General features: G+C 45.6%; 1 pseudogene; it reads left to right on the plus strand.

Annotated features, from left to right (window-relative positions):
• The first annotated feature begins 5618 nt into the window (after positions 1-5618).
• LOC127694349 (uncharacterized) lies at positions 5619-15673 on the plus strand (annotated as a pseudogene).
• The last annotated feature ends 6480 nt before the right edge of the window (positions 15674-22153 follow it).

Below are 22153 nucleotides of genomic sequence, written 5' to 3' on the forward strand. Positions count from 1 at the left end.
GGAACCAAATATATATATTTATGATTCAGGTTTTAGGTTAGAGAGATAATAGAACAATGTAAGATATGCCAGCAAGTAAATACTTATGCAGTAAAGAGTAAACAGGGCAAAAGACCTAGAAGAAAACAGCTGCCAAGGTTAGAAGAAATTTTCCCAAGTTTCAGAGTGCCCAAGGTAATTAGATCAGATAATGGTTCTGTTTTTGTTTCTAAGGTAAGTCAGACACTGACAGAGATATTGGGGACTAATTGGAAACATTATTGGACGTACTGTCCCCGGGCTCAAGACAGGTTAAAAAAATAAACAAAATCCTATTTGAGACCTTAACTAAATTGACCATAGAGACTGGTATTAATGATCAGATAGCTCTCCTACCCTTTGTGCTCTTCAGGCTTTTGTTCTCTAGGCTCAAGGTGCTCCAGTGGATGAGGCAGCTCCGGGAAGCCTACTCAGGAGGAGACTTGGAAGTCCCACACCGTTTCCAAGTTAAAGATTTGGTCTACGTTAGACTCCACTGCACAAAATACCTTGAGACTTGGTGAAAAGGCCCTTATCTTGTACTCTTGACCACTCTGCTTTCTGCTTTGATGAGACCCTTTGTAATTTTACTCCCTTTGCTTACAATTAAAACCTGTATAATTATCCGGTTAATAGTTTTTATTAGAAAATATATAAGTGCTGTGCAGATTCTTATGCTATGCCAACAATATCAGAGATTAGGGCAGGACAATCCAGAATATATCAAGTCAGAGATTTAATTCTATAGTTCTAAGATTAGAACTCCTAACAAAAAAAGAAGAGGGGAAATGAAGGGGGTTGGGACTTTTCAGAATCCATAGTTGAGGCAGCAAGCAGACTAGAGCTGGGGCACGCTGGACAAACTTGAAGCAAGGTTGTGGTTGAACCATTCCACAAACAGACCAGCCATAAAAGATAAGGGGCATGCCTGGGAAAACTCCTATGGGTCATGCACTATCTGGACTGGAGTCTCCTGTCTCCTGTCCCTTGGATGCAGTTTACTAATATCAAAGTGACCTTCCTGCTAACAAAAATAAACCGCCCTCCTACATTGCTGACGGCCCGATCTGCACGTATGCCAAAAAACCCCACCTTGCGTGCCAGAATCCCCCGCCAATGTTTGAATCAACAAATCATGTGTAACCGCGCCAAAAACCCCCTGACTTTTCCTATATAAACCCCTAACTTTTGGGCCTCAGGGTCGACTCCTCTGTCTCCTGTGTGAGATACGTGTTGATCCAGAACTCAGATAATAAACTACCTCATGCATCTGCATCAAGTCGGTCTCTCGTGTTTCCTTGGGTGTATGCTATCCCGAGAATAGAATAGAGTGGGGGTCTCCCCAAAAGGAGGTCCTACACTGGTATGGTCTGGAACTTATTATATTGCCCAGCCATGCTGAACTTGAACTCATAACCCTCTTAAGTGCTTGGGTTATAAATATGTATGATGAACAATTTTTTTTTTAGAAAGAGTCTCTCTATTTAGTAACTGGCTACTGTCTCTCCTGGAATTCACATATACCCTCTTGCCTCTGCATCACAAGTGCTGGGATGAGAGGCATCACCAAGTCTGGCCTCCTTTTGGGTTTTTAATGGAAGCTTTACTATCTACCTGATAGTAATAGACTGGGTGAGAGAGCTCACAAGGTGTCCAAGATGGTTTGTATATGCTCAGCCCAGTGAGTGGCACTATTAGAAAGTGTGGCCCTATTGGAGTAGGTGTGTCACTGTGGGTGTGGGCTATAAGACCTCACCCTAGCTGCTTGGAAGTCAGTCTTCCACTAGCAGCCTTCAGATGAAGATGTAGAACTCTCAGCTTCTCCTGTACCATGCCTGCCTAGATGCTGCCATATGTTCCTGCCTTTGATACTGGACTGAATCTCTGAACCTGTAAGCCAACCCCAATTAAATGTTGTCCAGATAAGAGTTGTCTTGGTCATGGTGTCTGTTCATAGCAGTAAAACCCTAAGACAGTGTCCTTTTTCTTCTTGGTTTTTCTGTGCAACATTCCTTCCCCCCCCCAGCCTCCTCTTCCCCCAGCCTCCTCCCCCGCCACTCCCGCATCCTCCACCCCACCCCACCCTGAGACAGGGTTTTTTTCTGTGTAGCCCTGGCTGTCCTGGAACTCACTCTGTAGACCAGGCTGGCCTTGAACTCAGAGATCTACCTGCCTCTGCCTCCCAAGTGCTAGGATTAAAGGTGTGTGCCACCACTGTCGAATGACTCTGTGCAACATTCTTTCTTCCTTGTCTGAACAGGACCTCTAAGCTGTGGGGTCTTATAGAGGCAGGATCAAAGGAACACTAGAACTTGGGACTTGGGTAGAGAAAGTGTGGAGAGCAAGCAAGGCTCCTTCCCCTTTAAGAGAGGCAGGGTACTGCTCTGCAGAGTGACTCAGTCAGCCTGGCTGAAGAGCTGACAAGTTCCTGTTCCTGACCGTCTCTGGTATCTAGACAGCAGAGTTTTCTAAGAACATATAAACAAGGCTCTAAGAATGTAGAAACGAAGTTTTAACGAACAAAGTGACCAAGCTGTTCTGACCGTTCTGACCAAGACAAGACAAAATAAAAGTGACAGTTCTCTGAATCACCTCCTCCTACCCGGCCCCGCCCCCCCCCCCCCCCCCCCCCCCCGCTACTGGGTTCTGGGGAAGACCACAAACTATCAACAATCTTATTGCAAAAATCCCTCTTGACCTGTAAATTTAAAATATATTACTCATAGTAATCCACCCCCAGTGCACATAGGGTATAAAAGATGTGTACTTTCTTTGTTTGGGGTTGACTCTCCCGGCGAGGATGGGCAACCAGACGTACATGGATGTGTGCAGTTTTTGATCGGGGTTGACTCTGCCTGTGTGACTGAGCAACCCCACTTAGTGGAACAATAAGCCTCATGCTTTTGCATCAATCTTTCGTCAAGCTGTGTGCTGAGGGGTTGCACGCCTGAGCTCAGACCCAGAGGGGTCTGTTGAATTACACCAAAAGGAGCCACTCACCTCAGAGTCTGGTTTGGAAGTTTCAGCAGCTAAGAGGAATACATGTGTATGTCAGCAGAATTAACAAAAGCTTTGCTCTAAACAACAACAACAATAGCAAAAACCCCTTTGCTCTAACAGTGTCTTAGTGAGGGTTTCCATTGCTGTGAAGAGACACCATGTCCAAGGCAGCTCTTATAAACGACATTTAATTGGAGCTGGTGTACAGGTTCAGAGTTTGATTCCATTACCATCCATTACCATCAAGGCAGGAAGCATGACGGCATGAAGACAGATCTTGTGCTGGAGGAGCCTGGACTTTTTCTTTTTTAAAAAGATTTATTTCTTTATTATGCGTACGTACACTGTAGCTGCCTTCAGACATGCCAGACAACCCAGAAGAGGACATCAGATCTCAGTACGGATGGTTGTGAGCCACCATGTGGTTGCTGGGATTTGAACTCAATCTTACCCACTGAGCCACCTCTCCAGCCTTTTTCATCTTGATCTGAAGGCTTCTAATACAGAAGACTGAAGAGATGTTGGGCATCAGTGAGCTTAGCTCAACGCCCTCCAGCTGAGCTGTTTGCACAGGAAACATCCTGCGGAATATCCTGGGCTTAATTTAATTCCTGTTTTCCCAGCCAGTGTGGTAGGGACCTCCCAGGTGCCTGACCTATACCTAAGGCTATGATTGATTTTTCCTGTTCTTCCTGGCCTCTAGTATATATTGCTGGTTCCTCAATAAAGCTTTGACATTCTCCTTACTGAATGACCCGAGTCTGTGTCTTCTGTCAATCCCCCAGACCTATGCCCGATACTTGGTACTGTGGCAGTGTGGGCGCTGTCAAGTGGAGGTCCCATGGAGATCGGAATAGAGAGGACCTCCTGACGGGATTGTTCTAAGGAAAGCCAGCCAACAAAAAAAAAAAGAGGAACGTATTGGGGAATATATGGTGTGAAAAACAAAGTGAAAGTAGGAACTGCATTAAGCAAAGTAAGTACAGGATCACTGCGCCATGTGGACGACAAGTTCCACCTTACAATTAGTGGATCAACTGGTGGATTTGCTTAGGCAACAGGGTACTGGGATTAAGGTAAAAACAGCTAGGGAATTTATCAAGATTTTGGAGAAAACTAGTCCATGGTTTATTCACAGTGGTGCCTTGAATATCCTAGTCTGGGACAAGGTTAAATCAGATTTGCAAAAGACATTTCAGAAAAAGGGGCCAGAAAATGTTCCTGTGACTGCCTTCTCCCTATGGAGACTAGTCAGGGATGCTCTCTTGAACACTGATGCTAAGGTTAAGGAGCAGATGTTTGAGATTAAGAGAACTTTTGAAGTAGCACAAGATGATGCCTCAAAGGAGTCTTTGAAGGCATCCAAATCAGAGAGTGAGTCAGAATTATCTGAGGATGAGGAGACTCTAGAAAAAGAGATAGAAGAATTGAGATTAAAATTAAAGAAATGCAAAGAGCAAAGAGTATCCACTTCCCGACCACCTAAAAATCTTTTTTTTTTTGTTTTTGTTTTTGTTTTTGTTTTTTGTTTTTTTTCGAGACAGGGTTTCTCTGTGGAATCCTGGATGTCCTGGAACTCACTCTGTAGACCAGGTTGGCCTCGAACTCAGAAATCCACCTGCCTCTGCCTCCCAAGTGCTGGGATTACAGGCTTCAAAAATCCTTTTTTTTTTAAAGAAGAGGGGGCTTCTGCTCCTCCAACATATGAACCTTATCCAACTCTTGATTGGTGTTATGAAGAACAGACACCAAAAAGGGGAGTAGTTTTTCTAAACCTATTTCTAATACAAAAACAACATATTCTGTGATTGAGATTCCTGATCCTGCTAATCCAGGATATCATGCACCTTTGAGGTTTAAAGAGTTGAAAAGCCTTAAGGAAGCCGTGTCTTCCTATGGACCTTTGGCCCCTTTTACCTCAGCCATTTTTAATCATATGCTACTTCTAATTTGACTCTTGGGGATTGGCAACCATTATGCAAAGCAGTACTGAGCGGGGGAGATTATTTATTTTGGAAAGCTTTACCTAACAAAGCAGCTGGGGATCAATTGTCTAAGGTAACTCAAGGGCCCTCTGAACCTTTTCAAGAGTTTGTGGATAGGTTGTTACAACTTGCTGGAAAATTGTTTGGAGATGCAATACAGCAATGCCTATAGTAAAACAATTGGCCTTTGAAAATGCAAGCAAATACTGTAAAGAAGCGATCAGATCACTGTAACTGGTCGATGTCAAGTTCCTGCCAGGTGGCATGGCACCTCGGTAAAGTTCTCTACAGACCACATAGAGCAAAAAAGTTTGAATGATTATATTAGAATCTGCAAAGAAATTAATGGTAAGGGCTGGAGAGATGGCTCAGGGGTTCAGAGCACCGACTGCTCTTCTGAAGGCTCTGAGTTCAAATCCCAGCAACCACATGGCGACTCACAAGCATCCGTAATGAGATCTGACGCCCCTTTCTGCAGTGTCTGAAGACAGCTACAGTGTACTCACATATAATAAATAAAGGTCCTATTTATAAAAAAAAAAAAAAAAAGAAAGAAATTAATGGTAATTATGTCATGGGATCAGGTTATGGAAGCTGCCATGTAAAAAGGTTCCAATGGAAATAAAACTTGTTTTGGATGTGGATTACCAGGACATTTTAAAAGAGAATGTCCTAAAAATAGAGGGACTTCAGGTCCTGGATTATGTCCTTGCTGTCGCAAAGGACACAATTGGAGCAATGAGTGTAGATCTAAACAAGATGCAGAAGGCGGCCCCCTCTACCCTTCGGGAAATGGGCAAAGGGCCCGCTCCGGGGCCCTCAAACCAGAGTATACGGAGCTGTGAATACCCCTGCCATAACCCCTACACCAATTCGGCTTGTTCCCAAACCAACCCTTTCATGTCCAAGGCCTTGTCAGAGGTATCCCAGGAAGTGCTGGATTGGACCTCTGCTCATCCACCAGAGCAGTATTGACGCCTCAAATGGGTCCTCAAGCCCTAGGCATTGGATTCTACAGACGTATACCATCTGGAAGCATGGGCCTTCTTTTAGGACACAGTAGTGCCTTAATGAAAGGATTAAGGATCCTTCCCGGGGTAATTGATGCTGATTTTACTGGAGAAATTAAAGTTATGGTGTCTATTGAAAGAGGGGTTGTGATTATTCCCCAGGGAGATAGGATTGCTCAGTTAGTCCTCCTACCAAAATTCCACACTAATAATGCTGTATTCAAGACTTCTAGGGGGCATCAAGGGTTTGGCTCCACAGGTGCCTTTTGGGTATCGTCTTTAGATACACACCCTACACTTACTCTATGGATTGATGGAAAGCCTATGAAGGGATTATTGAATACTGGAGCAGATACTACAGTAATTTCAAAGGCCGTTTGGCCAAATAATTGGCCTCTAGATGTATCTCAATCTACTTTACAGGGTGTAGGAACAGCCACTGCTCCACTTAGGAGGAGCAAGGTGTTAAGGTGGAAGAATGAGGAAGGCCATGAAGGATGGTTTCAACCCTTTATTTTAGATCATTTACCTATTAATCTTTGGGGAAGAGATGTACTCATGGAAATGGAGGCTATAATTACTACTCAACCAGTACGAAATATGTTGGATAAACAAAGTTATGTTTCTGGGAAAAGCTTAGGGAAATATTTACAAGGAAAGCCTTTAAGTGCCAAAGAAGAATCGCTAGTACTTAGACAATCACAGGATAAAACTGGACAGGGAAATTTATCTTAATGATCATTGTTATGCCTTCTATTCTCAAACCTTTACCAATCACATGGAAGTGAGATGAGCCCCTGTGGATTGAGCAGTGGCCCCTTTCTAAGGAGAAATTGGAGGCAGCTCATCACCTAGTACAAGAACAGCTTCAGGCAGCACATATTGTTCCATCTACACCCCCTTGGAATACTCTTTTTTTTTTTTGAATACTCCTATTATTGTTATTAAGAAAAAAACGGGCAAATGGAGGCTCTTACAAGATCTCAGGGAAATTAATAAAACCATGATGCCTGTGGGTCCTACGCAACCAGGGTTGCCTTCTCCTGTAGCCATTCCTAAGGATTGGCATCTGTTAGTTATAGACCTGAAAGATTGTTTTTTTTACCATCCCATTGCATCCCAAGGATGTGAGCGTTTTGCTTTTAGTATTCCCTCTATTAATTTTAGAAAGCCTGCCTATTACTACCATTGGGTAGTGTTGCCTCAAGGAATGGCTAATAGCCCTACTATGTGTCAAGTGTATGTGGCAACAGCTCTACAACCTTTAAGGAAAAAGTATTCTTAGATGTGCATAATTCATTACATGGATGATATTCTTTTGACAGCTAGAGAGGAGAAGGCACTTCTTTCAGCTTATGCTGATCTTCAATATGATTTTTAAGGCAAGCTGGATTGATTATTATGCCTGAAAAGGTGCAAAAAGAATATCCATATCAATATTTAGGCCATGAACTCTTACAAAGAGGAATTCGTCCACAAAAACTGCAAATTAGATTGGATACCTTAAAAACATTGAATGATTTCCAGAAATTATTAGATATAAATTGGTTATGGCCATCATTGAGGCTTAGTATAGGGCAGTTAAAGCGATTTTTGATATACTAAAGGGGGAAGCTTTACCCAGTTCTCCTAGGAAATTAACAAAGGAAGCTAGAGAACACTTAGAATTAGTACAAGGAGCTCTTGAAGGAGCTCATCTAAATTATATAGATTATTCTAAAGAATTATTGTTTTTAGTTTTTGCCTCTATAAACATTCTCCCACAAGTGTTTTCTGGCAGGAGGGACCCATATTATGGGTACATTTGCAAGCTTCACCTTCCAAAATTGTATTGTCTTATCCACAGGCAGTGGTGTCCTTACTGTTTAAGGCATATAAGCTTGCAAACGTTTTGCAAGGAACCTGATGTTATGATTACACCCTATAATAAGAAACAACTACAAACTTTTTTCCAAGGTTTTACTGATTGGGCCTTAATTAAAGGTGTTACCAATTGTTATTTTGATAATCATTATCCAGAAAATAAGTTGTGTCAATTTTTAAAAACTCATCCAGTAGTCTTTCGAAAGATTGTTTCCTCTTACCCATTGGATTATGCTCAATTGGTTTTCACTGAAGGATTATCCAATGGGAGACCTGCTGTTATTTTTGGAATGAAGTGAAATTTATAAAAATTGGTTCTGCACAATTATCAGAATTAAAGGCAGTTCACCAGCACTTGGGAGGCAGAGGCAGGTGGATTTCTGAGTTCGAGGCCAGCCTGATCTACAAAGTGAGTTCCAGGACAGCCAGGGCTACACAGAGAAACCCTGTCTTGGGGAAAAAAAAAAAACAAAACCACCACCCCACCCAAAAAAAGACAGTTCAATTAGCCTTGAGTTTATTGCCTAATAAAGCCTATAATATCTATAAAGATAGTATGTATGATTCCCAAATTATAGAACCATTAGAAACTGCAGTTTATGTGGCACCTGTCTCCTCTATTTATTCTTGCCCACTGGAGGCAATTTATCATTGCCCAAGCTCTTCTATGGAAGTGCAAACAAACAGTATTTGTGGGCCATATATGAGGACATTCATTATTACCTGGTCTCCTGGCACAGGGCAATCATAAAGCAGATTTATATACTCAATCTCCATTGTTTGCATTGAATTTGGCCACCAATTATAATAAAGCCTTGAACATGCATAATAAATTTCATCTTAATGCACATTCTTTTTTTATTTTTTTTTATTTTTTATTTTTTGTTTGTTTTTTCGAGACAGGGTTTCTCTGTATAGCCCTGGCTGTCCTGGAACTCACTCTGTAGACCAGGCTGTCCTTGAACTCAGAAATCCGCCTGCCTCTGCCTCCCAGAGTGCTGGGATTACAGGCATGTGTCACCACCACCCGGCTAATGCACATTCTTTGACATTTCACTGTGATATTACTAGAGAACAAGTTGTGCATATTGTTACTCAATGCCCTCAATGTGCTCATTTCATTTCATCCCCCAATTTGGGAATGAATCCCCGAGGTCTTAAAGCAAATGATATTTGGCAAATAGATATGACTCAGGTCCCATCATTTGGGAAACTACAATTTGTTCATGTATCTATAGATACCTTTTCTGATATGATTTTTGCATCTGCACATAGTGGTAAAAAGGTCAAAGATGTAAAAAAATCATTGCTTACAAGCTTTTGGGAGTCCCAGATCAGTTGAAAACCAATAATGGTCCAGCATATACCAGCAGATCCTTTGAAAAATTTTGCACCAACTTTCATATTACTCACAAAATAGGGATTCCATATAATCCTCAAGAGCCAGCTATAGTGGAGATGAAAGAAGTTAGAACTTTTTCAGAATCCATAAATAAGGCGGCAAACAGTCCTGGAGAAGATAACAGAACAGTACAAGCCCAGGCATGCCCAGACAAGCCTGAAACAAGGCTGTTAAGTCATTCCAGGAACTGGCTAGCCATAAAGATAAGGGACATGCCTGGACAATCTCCGCTGAGTCATGAGCCATCTGGACTGGCTCACCCTACCTCCCGCCCCCTTTGATGTAGTTTAACCAGACTCCCTGCAAACAAAGATAAGCTGCCCTCCTACATTGTTGCGGCCCCAATCTGCACGTACTGCTTGCTGATGTAATTGTGCGCCAGTTCCTCCCTCCCGCCAATGTTTAAATCGGCCAATTGTGTGTAAGCACACCAAACCCCCTTGATTTTTTTCTATATAAACTCTTGGTTTTTGAGCCTCAGAGTCGACTCCTCTGTCTCCTCTGTGAGATATGTGTTGGCCCAGAGCTCTGATAATAAACTGCCTCGTGTCCTTGCATCAAGCTAGTCTCTCATGTTTCCTTGGGTGTGCGCCATCCTGAGACTAGAGTGGGGGTCTCTGAAAGGGGGTCCTTCATTGTGGGGGCTTGTCCGGGATTTTTGTGGCACCCAAGAACCCTGAAGACCCCTTGGAGCTACGTCTGTGTGAGTCTTGAGTGTCTGAATGTGGCGTCGCTGTGTGTGTGTGTCACGTTTGGTTTGCTAACAGAGGAGAGTGGAGGTGGAATCCCACTCTGTGGTTTGTTTGCAGCTGCCGCTGTGGGCCGTAAGGATCCAGCGGCTTCGGAGGGAGACGTCCTTGAGTCCCGCAGACTGCAACCCTGGAGGACGCTCCGAGGGTGAGAGATAGTCAAGAGGATCTGACTGGCTTTTCAGAATGAAAGAGACTGAGGGCTCCTTCTACCGAGAAGGAAGTAGAAGCAGAATCCCACCCCATCAGAGGTCGCGTTTGGCTGTTTGTTTAAGTCAAGGCGTGGATGAGTGTGCTTGGACGTGTTAGTATCTGGTTTGTGTTTTGTTCTTGTGCTTCTTGTTCTTTGTCATGGGACAGACTGTGGCAACCCCTTTGTCTTTGACCAAGGACCACTGGGCAGACGTTAGGGCAAGAGGTCAGAATTTGTCGGTAAAAATGAAGAAGAGACCATGGTAGACCTTCTGTGCCTCCGAATGCCTTTGGGGTAGGCTGGCCGCCCATAGGAACCTTCGATTTGCCCACCATTAGGACTGTGAAGGCCATTGTTTTTTAGGAAGGACCAGGATCACACCCAGACCAACAACCATACATCACGGTATGGGAAGACTTGGCGCGGTCCCCACCTCAGTGTGTCCAGCCATTCCTCCCGCCCCGTCATCCTGGCTCCAGGATCCTGGCTGCCTGAGGAGATGCTGCAGGCAAACAAACACCCAGAGAAGAGGGCGAGCGCAGCACCCCACCGGCACCCATTCCCAAGATCTACCCTGAAATAGAAGAATCCTCTGAATGGCCTGCTCCCCCACCTCCACCTTACCTCCCAGCCCCACCACCAGAACTCTAACCCTCAGCCCCGCCGCCCCCCCCCCCCAGCCCTGGCCCCTGGAGCCAGAGAAGGGGGTCCCACTGCCGGGACAAGGAGCTGGAGGGGAGCCACTCCTGAAGGACCGGCCGACTCTACTGTGGCGCTCCCCCTCAGGGTGGTTGGGCTACCTCCAGATCCAGATGACCGAAATGGCTTACACCTTTTACAGTATTGGCCTTTCTCTTCCTCTGATCTATATAACGGGAAGATTAATCACCCTCCTTTTTCAGGAAATCCTGCAGGGCTTACAGGTCTAATATAGTCCCTGATGTTTTCGTATCAGCCAACCTGTCAACAGCTCTTACAAAACTTATTCACCACTGAGGAGAAAGAAAGAATTCTCCTCAAAGCTCAGAAGAATGTCCTGGACAATGCCGGGCACCCTGTCCAGACCCCGGCTGGGATAGATGAAGGTAGATAGAAGAAGATAGATGAAGTTCCTCAATGGGACTATTACACGGCACAAGGTAGGGAACAACTGTCCAATTACCATTGGGCTCTAGTGGCGGGTCTCACTACACTCCTTTCGACCCTATGTCTGAAGGGCAGCCAGCCTCCGTGATTATGGCCTTTATTGGGCAGTCATCTCCTGATATTAAAAAGAAATTACAGTGGATTAAAAGATTGCAAGATTATACTATAAGAGATGTAGTCAGAGAGGCTGAGAAAGTATATCACAAAAGAGAGACAGAGGAAGAGAAACAAGAAAGAGAGAAGAGAGAAAAGAAAGAGGACGAGGACAGGAGAGACAAGAAGCAGGAGAAGACTCTGACTAGAATACTGGCTGCAGTAGTAGACAGAGATAGAAGAGACAGGATTAGGCAGCTAGGGGACCTGGGAGATGGAAAATGGCAGGGGCCAAAGAGACCCAGAGAGATAAACCACACTTGGAGAAAAATCAATGCACACACTGTAGGGACAAAGGACACTGGGCTGGCGAGTGCCCTAAGAAGAAGCAAGGGACAAAGGTGCTGTCCTTAGAGGATGATGAAGACTAGGGGAGACGGGGCTCAGCTCCCCTCCCCGAGCCTAAGGTAACATTACAGGTGGAGGGGACTCCCATAAGTTTCTTGGTCGATACGGGTGCGGAGTACTCGGTGCTAAAAACCCCTCTGGGTAAGATCAAAAATAGAAAGACTCTAGTGATTGGGGCCACGGCCAGAAATCCTACCCTTGGACCACTTCTCGGACAGTCGATCTTGGGAAAAACCTAGTAACTCACTCATTTTTGGTCATCCCAGAGTGCCCCATGCCCCTACTAGGAAGAGATTTATTGACCAAGTTGAAGGCACAAATAACTTTCGCCCCCTCAGGACCAGAACTCTCCTGGGGAACTGTGCCTCCACAAGCCTTAGGATTGTCTTTACAATTAGGAGAAGAATATCAGATTTACCAAAAGAAAGTAACACCCCCTGAGGGGATACAGGACTGGCTTACTTGATTTCCTCAAGCATGGGCTGAGATAGGGGGAATGGGAATGGCAAAAAAAGCTCCCCTGGTGGTAACTGAGCTTAAGTCTGGGGCCATGCCCATTAGGGTCCGACAGTACCCCATGGTCAAAGAAGCACAGGAAGGCATATGCCCTTACATCACCAGATTACTCTGCAAAGGGATTCTAGTCCCCTGTAAGTCTTCTTGGAACACCCCCCTCCTCCCAGTAAAGAAACCGGGAACAAATGACTATTGCCCTGTACAAGATCTTAGAGAAGTCAATAAGAGAGTACAAGACATACACCCCACCATACCAAATCCTTACAATCTGCTTAGAGCATTGCCGCCTGAACGAGCCTGGTACTCAGTGTTAGATCTTAAGGATGCTTTCTTGCCGGGCGGTGGTGGCACACACCTGTAATCCCAGTACTCTGGGAGGCAGAGGCAGGCAGAATTCTTAGTTCGAGACCAGCCTGGTCTACAGAGTGAGTTCCAGGACAGCCAGGGCTATACAGAGAAACCCTGTCTCAAAAAAACCAAATCCAAAAAAAAAAAAAGGACGCTTTCTTTTGTCTGAGGCTACACCCCAACAGCCAGCCTCTGTTCGCCTTTGAATGGCGAGACCCCAAGAATGGAAGAACCGGACAGCTTACCTGGACTAGGCTACCTCAGGGATTCGAACATTCACCCACTCTGTTTGATGAGGCTCTACATAGAGATTTAGCCCCCCTCTGAGCCAATAATCCACAGGTGACCCTCCTGCAGTACATGGAGGACCTTCTCATGGCTATAGAGACATGTGAGGAGTGTGAACGTGGGACTCAAAATCTCCTGGCTGAGTTAGGTGAGTTGGGGTACTGGGTTTCATCTAGAAAAGCCCAGCTATGCTGAACAGAGGGGACCTATCTGGGATATACCCTGAAGAATGGACAGCGATGGCTCACAGAAGCTAGAAAATGGACAGTGACACAGATCCTGACCCCAACCACCCCGCACCAGGTAAGAGAATTCCTGGGGACAGTGGGATTCTGCAGACTCTGGATCCCAGGGTTCACCACCTTGGCCGCCCCCTTATACCCCTTAACAAAGGAAAAGGGGGAATTCATTTGGACTAAAGAACATCAACTGGCTTTTGAGACTCTCAAAAAGGCACTGCTACAGGCCCTGCCCTAGCACTGCCTGATTTAAAGAAGCCCTTCAGCCAGGCGGTGGTGGTACATGCCTGTAATCCCAGCACTCTGGGAGGCAGAGGCAGGCAGATTTCTGAGTTTGAGGCCAGCCTGGTCTACAGAGTGAGTTCCAGGACAGCCAGGGCTACACAGAAAACCCTGTCTCGAAAAAACCAAATCCAAAATAAAAAAAAGAAACCCTTCACCCTATACATTGATGAGAGAAATGGAGTGGTCAGGGGGGTCCTTACCCAAACTTTAGGGCCCTGGAAATGCCCTGTGGCCTACCTGTCAAAAAAACTAGATCCTGTAGCTAGCGGATGGCCCTCCTGTCTCCGAGCAATAGCAGCTACTGCCATGTTGGTAAAAGACGCTAATAAATTGACTATGGGCCAGAATGTGACCGTGGTGGCCCCACACGCCCTTGAGAGCATCATTAGACAGCCCCCAGACCGCTGGATGACCAACGCCCAGATGACCCACTACCAGACTTTGTTGCTGACTGAGCAGGTGACCTTCGCTCCACCTGCCATTCTTAACCCCGCCACCTTACTGCCTGAGGCTGATGAAACCCCCGCACATCACTGTGAAGAGATACTGGCAGAGGAAACTGGGATTCAGCCAGACCTGACTGACCAACCTTGGCCTGGGGTGATGACCTGGTTCACTGATGGAAGCAGCTTCATGATAGAAGATAAGCGCAGAGCCGGGGCAGCGGTAGTGGATGGCAAGTCTGCCATATGGGCCAGCAGCCTGCCTGAAGGGACATCAGCCCAGAAAGCAGAGCTTATTGCCCTAACTCAGGTTCTGAGACTAGCAGAAGGGAAGGCTGTCAACATTTATACTGACAGTCAGTATGCCTTTGCAACGGCTCATGTCCATGGAGTGATATACTGACAACGTTGACTACTGACTTCTGCTGAAAAGGACATTAAAAATAAAGAAGAAATTCTTAGCTTGCTAGAAGCTGTTCATTTGCCCCGCAAAGTGGCGATCATCCATTGTCTGGGACATCAAAAGGGAACTGGACCAATAGAAAGTGGAAACCAAATGGCAGACCAGGTAGCTAATGGGGCAGCACAGGGACCATTGACTTTGCTAATTGAAATCATGCCCCAGCCAGTCAAAGAGATCCAAGAAAAACAGATTCTCACAAGTGAAGAGGGGTTGGAATACTTGACTAATATACACCGTCTCACTCACCTGGGAACTAAAAAGATGACGAAACTAGTCAATAGATCCCCTTAACATATCCCTCAACAACAGAAGGCAGTAGAGGACCTGGTAAAGAACTGTCAAGCATGTGTGCTCACCAATGCCGGGTCCAACAAGACTCCTAGTGGAAGACGCCTGCGGGGAAACAGGCCAGGGACTTATTGGGAAATTGACTTTACCGAAGTCAAACCAGACAGATATGGAAATAAATACCTTCTAGTTTTCATAGATACCTTCTCAGGGTGGACTGAAGCATTCCCCACCAAGAGAGAGATGGCTAACATGGTGGCCAAAAAGATACTTGAAGAAAATTTTCCCCTTTTTGGGATACCTCAGGTAATTGGGTCAGACAACAGACCTGCTTTTGTCGCCCAGGTAAGTCAGGGACTGACCAGGCAGCTGGGGATAAATTGGAAGTTACATTGTGCCTACAGACGCCAGAGTTCAGGACAAGTAGAGAAAATAAATAAAACTGTAAAAGAGACCTTAACTAAATTGACCTTAGAGACCGGCAGGAATGATTGGACAGTCCTTCTCCCTTATGCCCTATTCCAGGTCCGGAATATTCCCGGAGCCTCAGGCCTAACACCCTTTGAACTAATGTTTGGGGCGCCCCCGCCCATCTCTATGACAATAGAGAATAGAACCTGTCCTGATGTCTCCCCCTTCCTCATTCCCCCATCTTGCCTCCTAGCTCAGCTGAAGGCGCTCGAGATTGTGAGGAAAGAAATCTGAGAGCAGTTGAAAGAAACCTACACTGCTGGCGACTTGCTGGTGCCACGTCAGTTTGAAGTGGGAAATACAGTCTTGGTGAGAAGGCACCGAGCAGGGAACCTCGAACCACAGTGGGAGGGACCTTACCTGGTACTGCTGATTACACCTACTGCCGTAAAGGTAGAGGGAATCCCCACACTTGGGTTCATGCTTCACAGGTCAAGAAGGCCCCCTCCCCCCAGGACTGATTGAGATGAGTGGATCTTGAAAAAGATTGATAATCCTTCTAAACCGCACTTGTGTCGTTTGCATACCACCAAAGATTGACAATCCACATGCCCCTCGGACACTGACTTGGCAAGTATTAGATACCAACACAAGAAAAATTATAAGTAGCACCCAAACCATAGCGCCAGCAGGTACCTGGTGGCAGGATCTTGGGTTCTGTTTTTGAGTCACAAACCCCACCACTAGGAGTAATCCCCCTAACATTGTTCGAAGCAAGGGGTTTTATGCCTGCCCTGGAGTCACTAACTTTAGAGGTTGTGGGAGACCAGATGAGTTCTTTTGTAAGAGTTAGAGCTGTGTAACCTCCAATGATGAAGATTGGAAATGGTCAATTAATTCAACCAATCGGATCACCCTTTCTTTTGCAAATCCAGGACCGGGGTGGCAAGTCACCATCCCTCTATACGCAGGCAAGTCCTGTTCCCCTAAGGACCTGGACTACATAAGAGTCCAGTTCACTGACACAGGAAAACGAACCCCCTTGACTACCTGGCTCCAAGGGCTGGTTTACTACGACCATGGGAGTAAACCTGGGTCCTTGATATCAATCCGACTCAAAATAGAGAGTCCACCCCCAGTTCCAATAAGACCTAATAAAATCCTCTCAGAACAAGGCCCTCCTGCCAGGCCCAAGCCTCCAACTCCGGTAACTGCCCCATCTGTCCCGAGAACCTCGAGGCCCTTTAACACCATCACTCCTCACAAACTCTCCACCATCATCCCTACCTATCCCTCGACGGGACAGAGACTGTTCAATCTGATCAGAGGAGTCTTTTATGCCTTAATCGGCACTGATCCAAACGCTACTAAGGACTGCTGCTGGTTGTGCTTCTCCTCAGCCCCCCCTTACTATAAAGGAATCGCCTATAGCGGAGATTTTAATAAGACCAGCAATCATGCTTCCTGCTCGTGGGGGATGGGAAAGAAACTGACCTTGACTGAGGTAACAATATCAGGAGAGAGTCCCAGTCTTTGCATAGGGGCACCTCCCCCTTCCCATTGTCATCTATGTGGCCGAACCCACTCCGTGAGCAGGATGGAAACCAGCTATTACCTTGTACCCTCCCCAGCCGGCTGGTGGGCCTGTAACACGGGACTTACCCCCTGTGTATCAAACAGTGTTTTTGACCCCTCTCGTGATTTTTGTGTCATGGTTCAGCCTTTACCTTGAATGTATTATCACCCCACGTCTTACCTAAAAGATAAATACACTAGCGAGAGAATAAAAAGAGAACCAGTTTCCCTAACCCTAACTATGATGCTGGGGGCCGGTCTTACAGTGGGAGTAGGGACGGGCATAACAGCCCTAGTTGAAGGTAGACAAGGAGCTCAGTCTTTCCAGTCTCTAAAAGAAGCTATAAATAAAGATCCAGAGATGCTACAAAAATCCATGGATGCCTTAGAGAAATCTTTAACCTCCTTATCCAAAGTAGTTTTACAGAATAAAAGGGGTTTAGATTTGTTATTTTTAAAGGAAAGAGGACTATGTGCTGCCTTAAAAGAAGAATGCTGTTTCTATGCAGACCACACGGGGGTAGAGATTCTATGCAAAAGTTAAGAGAGAGACTTAAAAAGAAAAAGCGAGAACGGGGGTGGGGGGGCGGGGTTGGGGCGGGGGACAGGGATGGTTTGAGTCATGGTACTCCAGGTTTCCATGGATGACCACTTTATTGCCTGCCCTTGCAGGACCTGTTCTTATTATATGTTTAATTGTAATCTTTGGCCCTTGCTTAATAAATAAAGGACTTGCTTTTGTTAGGGATAGAGTAAATACAGTGCAGCGTATGGTTCTCCAACGCCAATGTCAACCCATAGTAGAATTTGATCATCATTCCTCATATAAAGATACCAATATTTAAATTCTAAGATTAGAATTATTTAGTAAGAGAAGAGGGGAATGAAAGAAGTTAGAACTTTTTCAGAATCCATAAATAAGGCGGCAAACAGTCCTAGAGAAGAGAACAGAACAGTACAAGCCCAGGCATGCCCGGACAAGCCTGAAACAAGGCTGTTAAGTCAGTCCAGGAACTGGCTAGCCATAAAGATAAGGGACATGCCTGGACAATCTTCGCTAAGTCATGAGCCATCTGGACTGGCGTCACCCTACCTCCTGGCCCCTTTGATGTAGTTTAACCAGACTCCCTGCAAACAAAGATAAGCTGCCCTCCTACATTGTTGCTGCCCCAATCTGCACGTACTGCTTGCTGATGTAATTGTGCGCCAATTCCTCCCGCCAATGTTTAAATCGGCCAATTGTGTGTAAGCGCACCAAACCCCCTTGATTTTTTCTATATAAACCCTTGGTTTTTGAGCCTTGGGGTCGACTCCTCTGTCTCCTGTGTGAGATATGTGTCGACCCGGAGCTCTGATAATAAACTGCCTCATGTCCTTGCATCAAGCCGGGTCTCTTGTGTTTCCTTGGGTGTGCGCCATCCTAAGACTCGAGTGGGGGTCCCCCAAAAGGGGGTCCTTCAGAGAGAGCTAATCTTACTATAAAAACTTATCTTGAAAAAACAAAAAAGGGGGAGTTTACCTCTCCGCACGCTAGATTGTCCTTTATTCTTTTTTTTTTTTTTTTTTTTTTTTTTTGGTTTTTTGCATTTGGTTTTCTCGAGACAGGATTTCTCTGTGTAGCCCCAGCTGTCCTGGAACTCACTCTGTAGACCAGGCTGGCCTTGAACTCAGAAATCCACCTGCCTCTGCTTCCCAGAGTGCTGGGATTACAGGCGTGCGCCACCACCGCCCGGCTGTCCTTTATTCTTTATACTTTAAATTTTTTATTAATAGATAGAGATAAGCTTTCTGCTGCAGACAGACATTGGAAAGGTGCGAAGAAGTCAGAGGGTTTGGTAAAATGGAAAGAGTTATCTTCAGGAGTTTGGAGAGGTCCTGATCCAGTGTTGGTCATGATGAGAGGTTCTGTTTGTATCTTCCCTAAAGATGTAGAAAGTCCTATCTGGGTTCCTGAGTGATGTGTGTGTCCTGTCATTATAGACACATGTACAAACAGAAACTCACTGGAGCTTCGTGGAAAATCCACCAGTCCTGATGCCAGTGGGGATAAGTAGTACTGTGTGGCCTCTACTTGTACTTGTGCTCTCTACTAATTGGGCTACAGAAAAGGCTGCAGCTAAATTAGAAGTAGAACAGAGTAATATTACGTTTTATATTAGAGAATAGTTTTATTAAAAATAGTAACAGGAGTCAGTTAGATAGAACTTCATTTTTTGGCTCCTGACTTGTGCTTTGCAGAGTTTCCTTGAATACTAAACCATGTGTTTTAGCCCCACTCTTTTCTGTAGTTTGAAAAGTCTCTAATGAACAGGAAAAAGACAAGAAATTGAATTGTTCTAGCAGATTGTATGTATTGACAAATTGCTGAGACTGTGAAGATGCGGCTGTGGTTGTGAGAATTCCTGGAATTGTGCCTATCCCTCTAAATGACGAAGGAAGACTCCCTGTCACCTTGTATTGTCATAAGAGAGACTCTGGCATTACTGCCACCCCTGACTAAAGAATGGGCTGGGTCTATGGCACTAGGGCTTTTGGCTTGTGAAGCTGCTACATTGGGATTGTTCCCTTTTTTTTTTTTTTAAGTATCGGTCACCATGCCTGGCATTTCTTACTGTCTTTTTTTTTTTAATTTATTTATTTATTATATGTAAGTGCACTGTAGCTGTCTTCAGACACCCTAGAAGAGGGCATCAGATCTCATCACAGATGGCTGTGAGCCACCATATGGTTGCTGGGATTTGAACGCAGGACCTTCAGAAGAGCAGTCAGTGTGTTCTTAACCCCTGAGCCATCTCTCCAGCCCCCTAGGATTATTCCTTCTAAACCATATGTGCAAACAACAGAACCAGTCCAGAGCAGTAACTGAACAAATGCTTATGTTTTTAGGACAGGATAATACATCTGCTCAAATTTGGCTCAGCCTATATGGAGAATAGTTAGTCTATGAAACTCCTTTTTAGTCCACACCAACCTAAGCCTGGGGTGGGGGAGCAGGAGGGGGCTCTGAGACTGGCAGAGATTCCCAGAGATGGGTAATGGGAGTTGGACGGAAGGTGACCGAAGACAGACACTATTCCTTTTTATAAAATCAAAAAGGGAGACCTGTTGGGCATCGGCAAGCTTAGCTCAATATCCCCAGCTGAGCTGTTTGCACAGGAAACATCCTGTGGAACACCCTGTGGCTTAATTTGATTTCTGTTTTCCTGCCCCATGTGGTAGGACTTCCCAGGTGCTTGACCTATGGCTATAATTGTATTTTCCTGTTGTTTTCCCTGGCCTCTAGTAGAAATGACTGGACCCTCAGTAAAGCTTTGGCATTCTCCTTACTGAATCAAGACACAGACTCAGGTCATTCAGTGAGTAACTCAGAGTCACTGAAGATGCACTGGTATCATATTAAGAGAGAAAAATGAAAACCCTGTCTGTGGTTTATTTAACCAAGAGCAAATTCAGATTTGAACTCTCTGTCATGTGCCCAGTGTCTGTCACCCATCTGTCCACTGCATGAATCTGAATCTATGTCTGCCTCTGTACCTGTGTCTGTCTCTGTCTGTCAGTCCCTAACAAAGGGCTTCTCTGTGTCTTTACTGAACAGCACAGAAGGTATCACGTGGGGAAAGAATGAGGAGCACTTCACAGAAATCTTTAACAGAGTTTTCAAAGGGATTATGTCACTGGCTCCAATGGATTCCAACTGACCCAGACAACAATTACAAATGCTCTGAAAGTCCATCTGAAACAATCAGATTGTTTGACTGTTGCTAGGAAGTAGCTAGGGAGTGACTCTTGTGTATGGGCCAAGGATATCCCATGGAGTCCTTCCTGGTACTTGGGTGCAGCTTGGGTTCAGCTATAGGTCAAGTTTCTCTTGAAGATGGAAGCCAGTTCCAAGATGGAGTAGATTTGGCCTCTCAGTTACAGTGAGCTCTAGAGGGAGCTGAAAGACAGGGACAAGAGCAAGCAGGAAAGCCAGTAGCAGGATTCCCAGAGGTCCGAGAGGGCACAGAGAAGAGATAGAGTAGGTGGCTCTTGCAGAAGGTGAGGAAGCTCTAAGAAGGAGCGGAGAACATGTGGTCCTTGTGATAACTTCAATTTGGGGTGTTCCCAAGTAGATCAAGAGATTGAATCAGAGAGAAATACCCCAAGTTAAAGATGAGGAGAGGCATCCTTTTCTGAGTGATAGGGGCCCAGGAACATGAAGGAGGGTCCTGGCACACCAGTATGGCTTTTGTTTTGTTTTGGTTTTGGTTTTTTTGAGACAGGGTTTCTCTGTGTAGCCTTGGCTGTCCTGGAACTCACTCTGTAGACCAGGCTGGCCTCAAACTCAGAAATCTGCCTGCCTCTGCCTCCTAAGTGCTGGGATTAAAGGCGTGCGCCACTACTGCCTGTCCTTTTTAAACTTTTTTGTTTGTTTGTTTGTTTTGTTTTGTTGCAATGTGGCTTTTATAGCAGTAATAGGCTCCTTTGAGCTAGCAGAGACAAAGCAGGCAGCTCCAGGCTGACACTTACCCAGCAGTTGAGGAGACAGCAGGTGGAGAGACTGAACCTTCCACATGATGGACTCCCAGGAGGGCATAGCAGGCTCCAGGAGCCAGAGAGACTGAGATGCCCTGAATCACAGTGGGGATGAAGAGCAGGAGGGCAAGAAGAGATTGAAGAGGCAGACCCCAGAATTTGGAGGCAAATCTGGCAGGTGACAGAAGCCAGCAGAAACAAAGGATCCATAGATCTATATATATCTTAGCGAGATGAAAGCCCCTTGGTTCTGTTAGGATGCCAGTCCCCCTTGGAAAGGGGTTTCTTTATGCCCCAATGGGAAGTTTTGGCATCAGATAAATAGTGAGGGCGTGACCCCCCCCCCAAGTTATGTTTGAGGGCATGGTTTCTATTGTAGATGTGAGGGAGACTGCAGTCAGAGGCATCTGAAAAGTCTAGAGCATAGAGACAAAGTAGGTCAGTAGGCTGAAGGCAGGGAGCCAGAGAGGAAGAGGAGACAGAGAGGAGCAGGAGAGAGAGACCATGAGGAGAGTGCACAGCCAGAATGGTGGGGGGTGGGAGGTGGGGGGGTGGGGGGTGGGGGGACAGGGGGTTGGGGGTCGGGGGTGGGGGTGGGGGTGGAGGTTCAAGTGAATGAGAAATGAGGGAGGGACCCACATGGACTCGAAATGGTTAGGGTAGGGAGTGAAACTGGGAAGCCTGCAGGTCAGCATCCATTTTGTCACACTATGAAATACCACAAATAGTCTTTTGACCTGACAAGTGCCATATCACTACCTAGAAAGCTGAATTCATATCCACCAGGAAAAGAAAAGAGGCTCTCTGACCCCACCCCTCTCTCTGGCCTCTGCTCCCCTCTCCCCACCCCTGTATCTGAGTGTTCCTCCTCCTTCTCTGTCTCTCTTTGTCTCTTGTTCTGTTTCTACTCCCTTC

Source organism: Apodemus sylvaticus, chromosome 10 (assembly GCF_947179515.1).
Source record: "Apodemus sylvaticus chromosome 10, mApoSyl1.1, whole genome shotgun sequence".
Classification (NCBI taxonomy): domain Eukaryota; kingdom Metazoa; phylum Chordata; class Mammalia; order Rodentia; family Muridae; genus Apodemus; species Apodemus sylvaticus.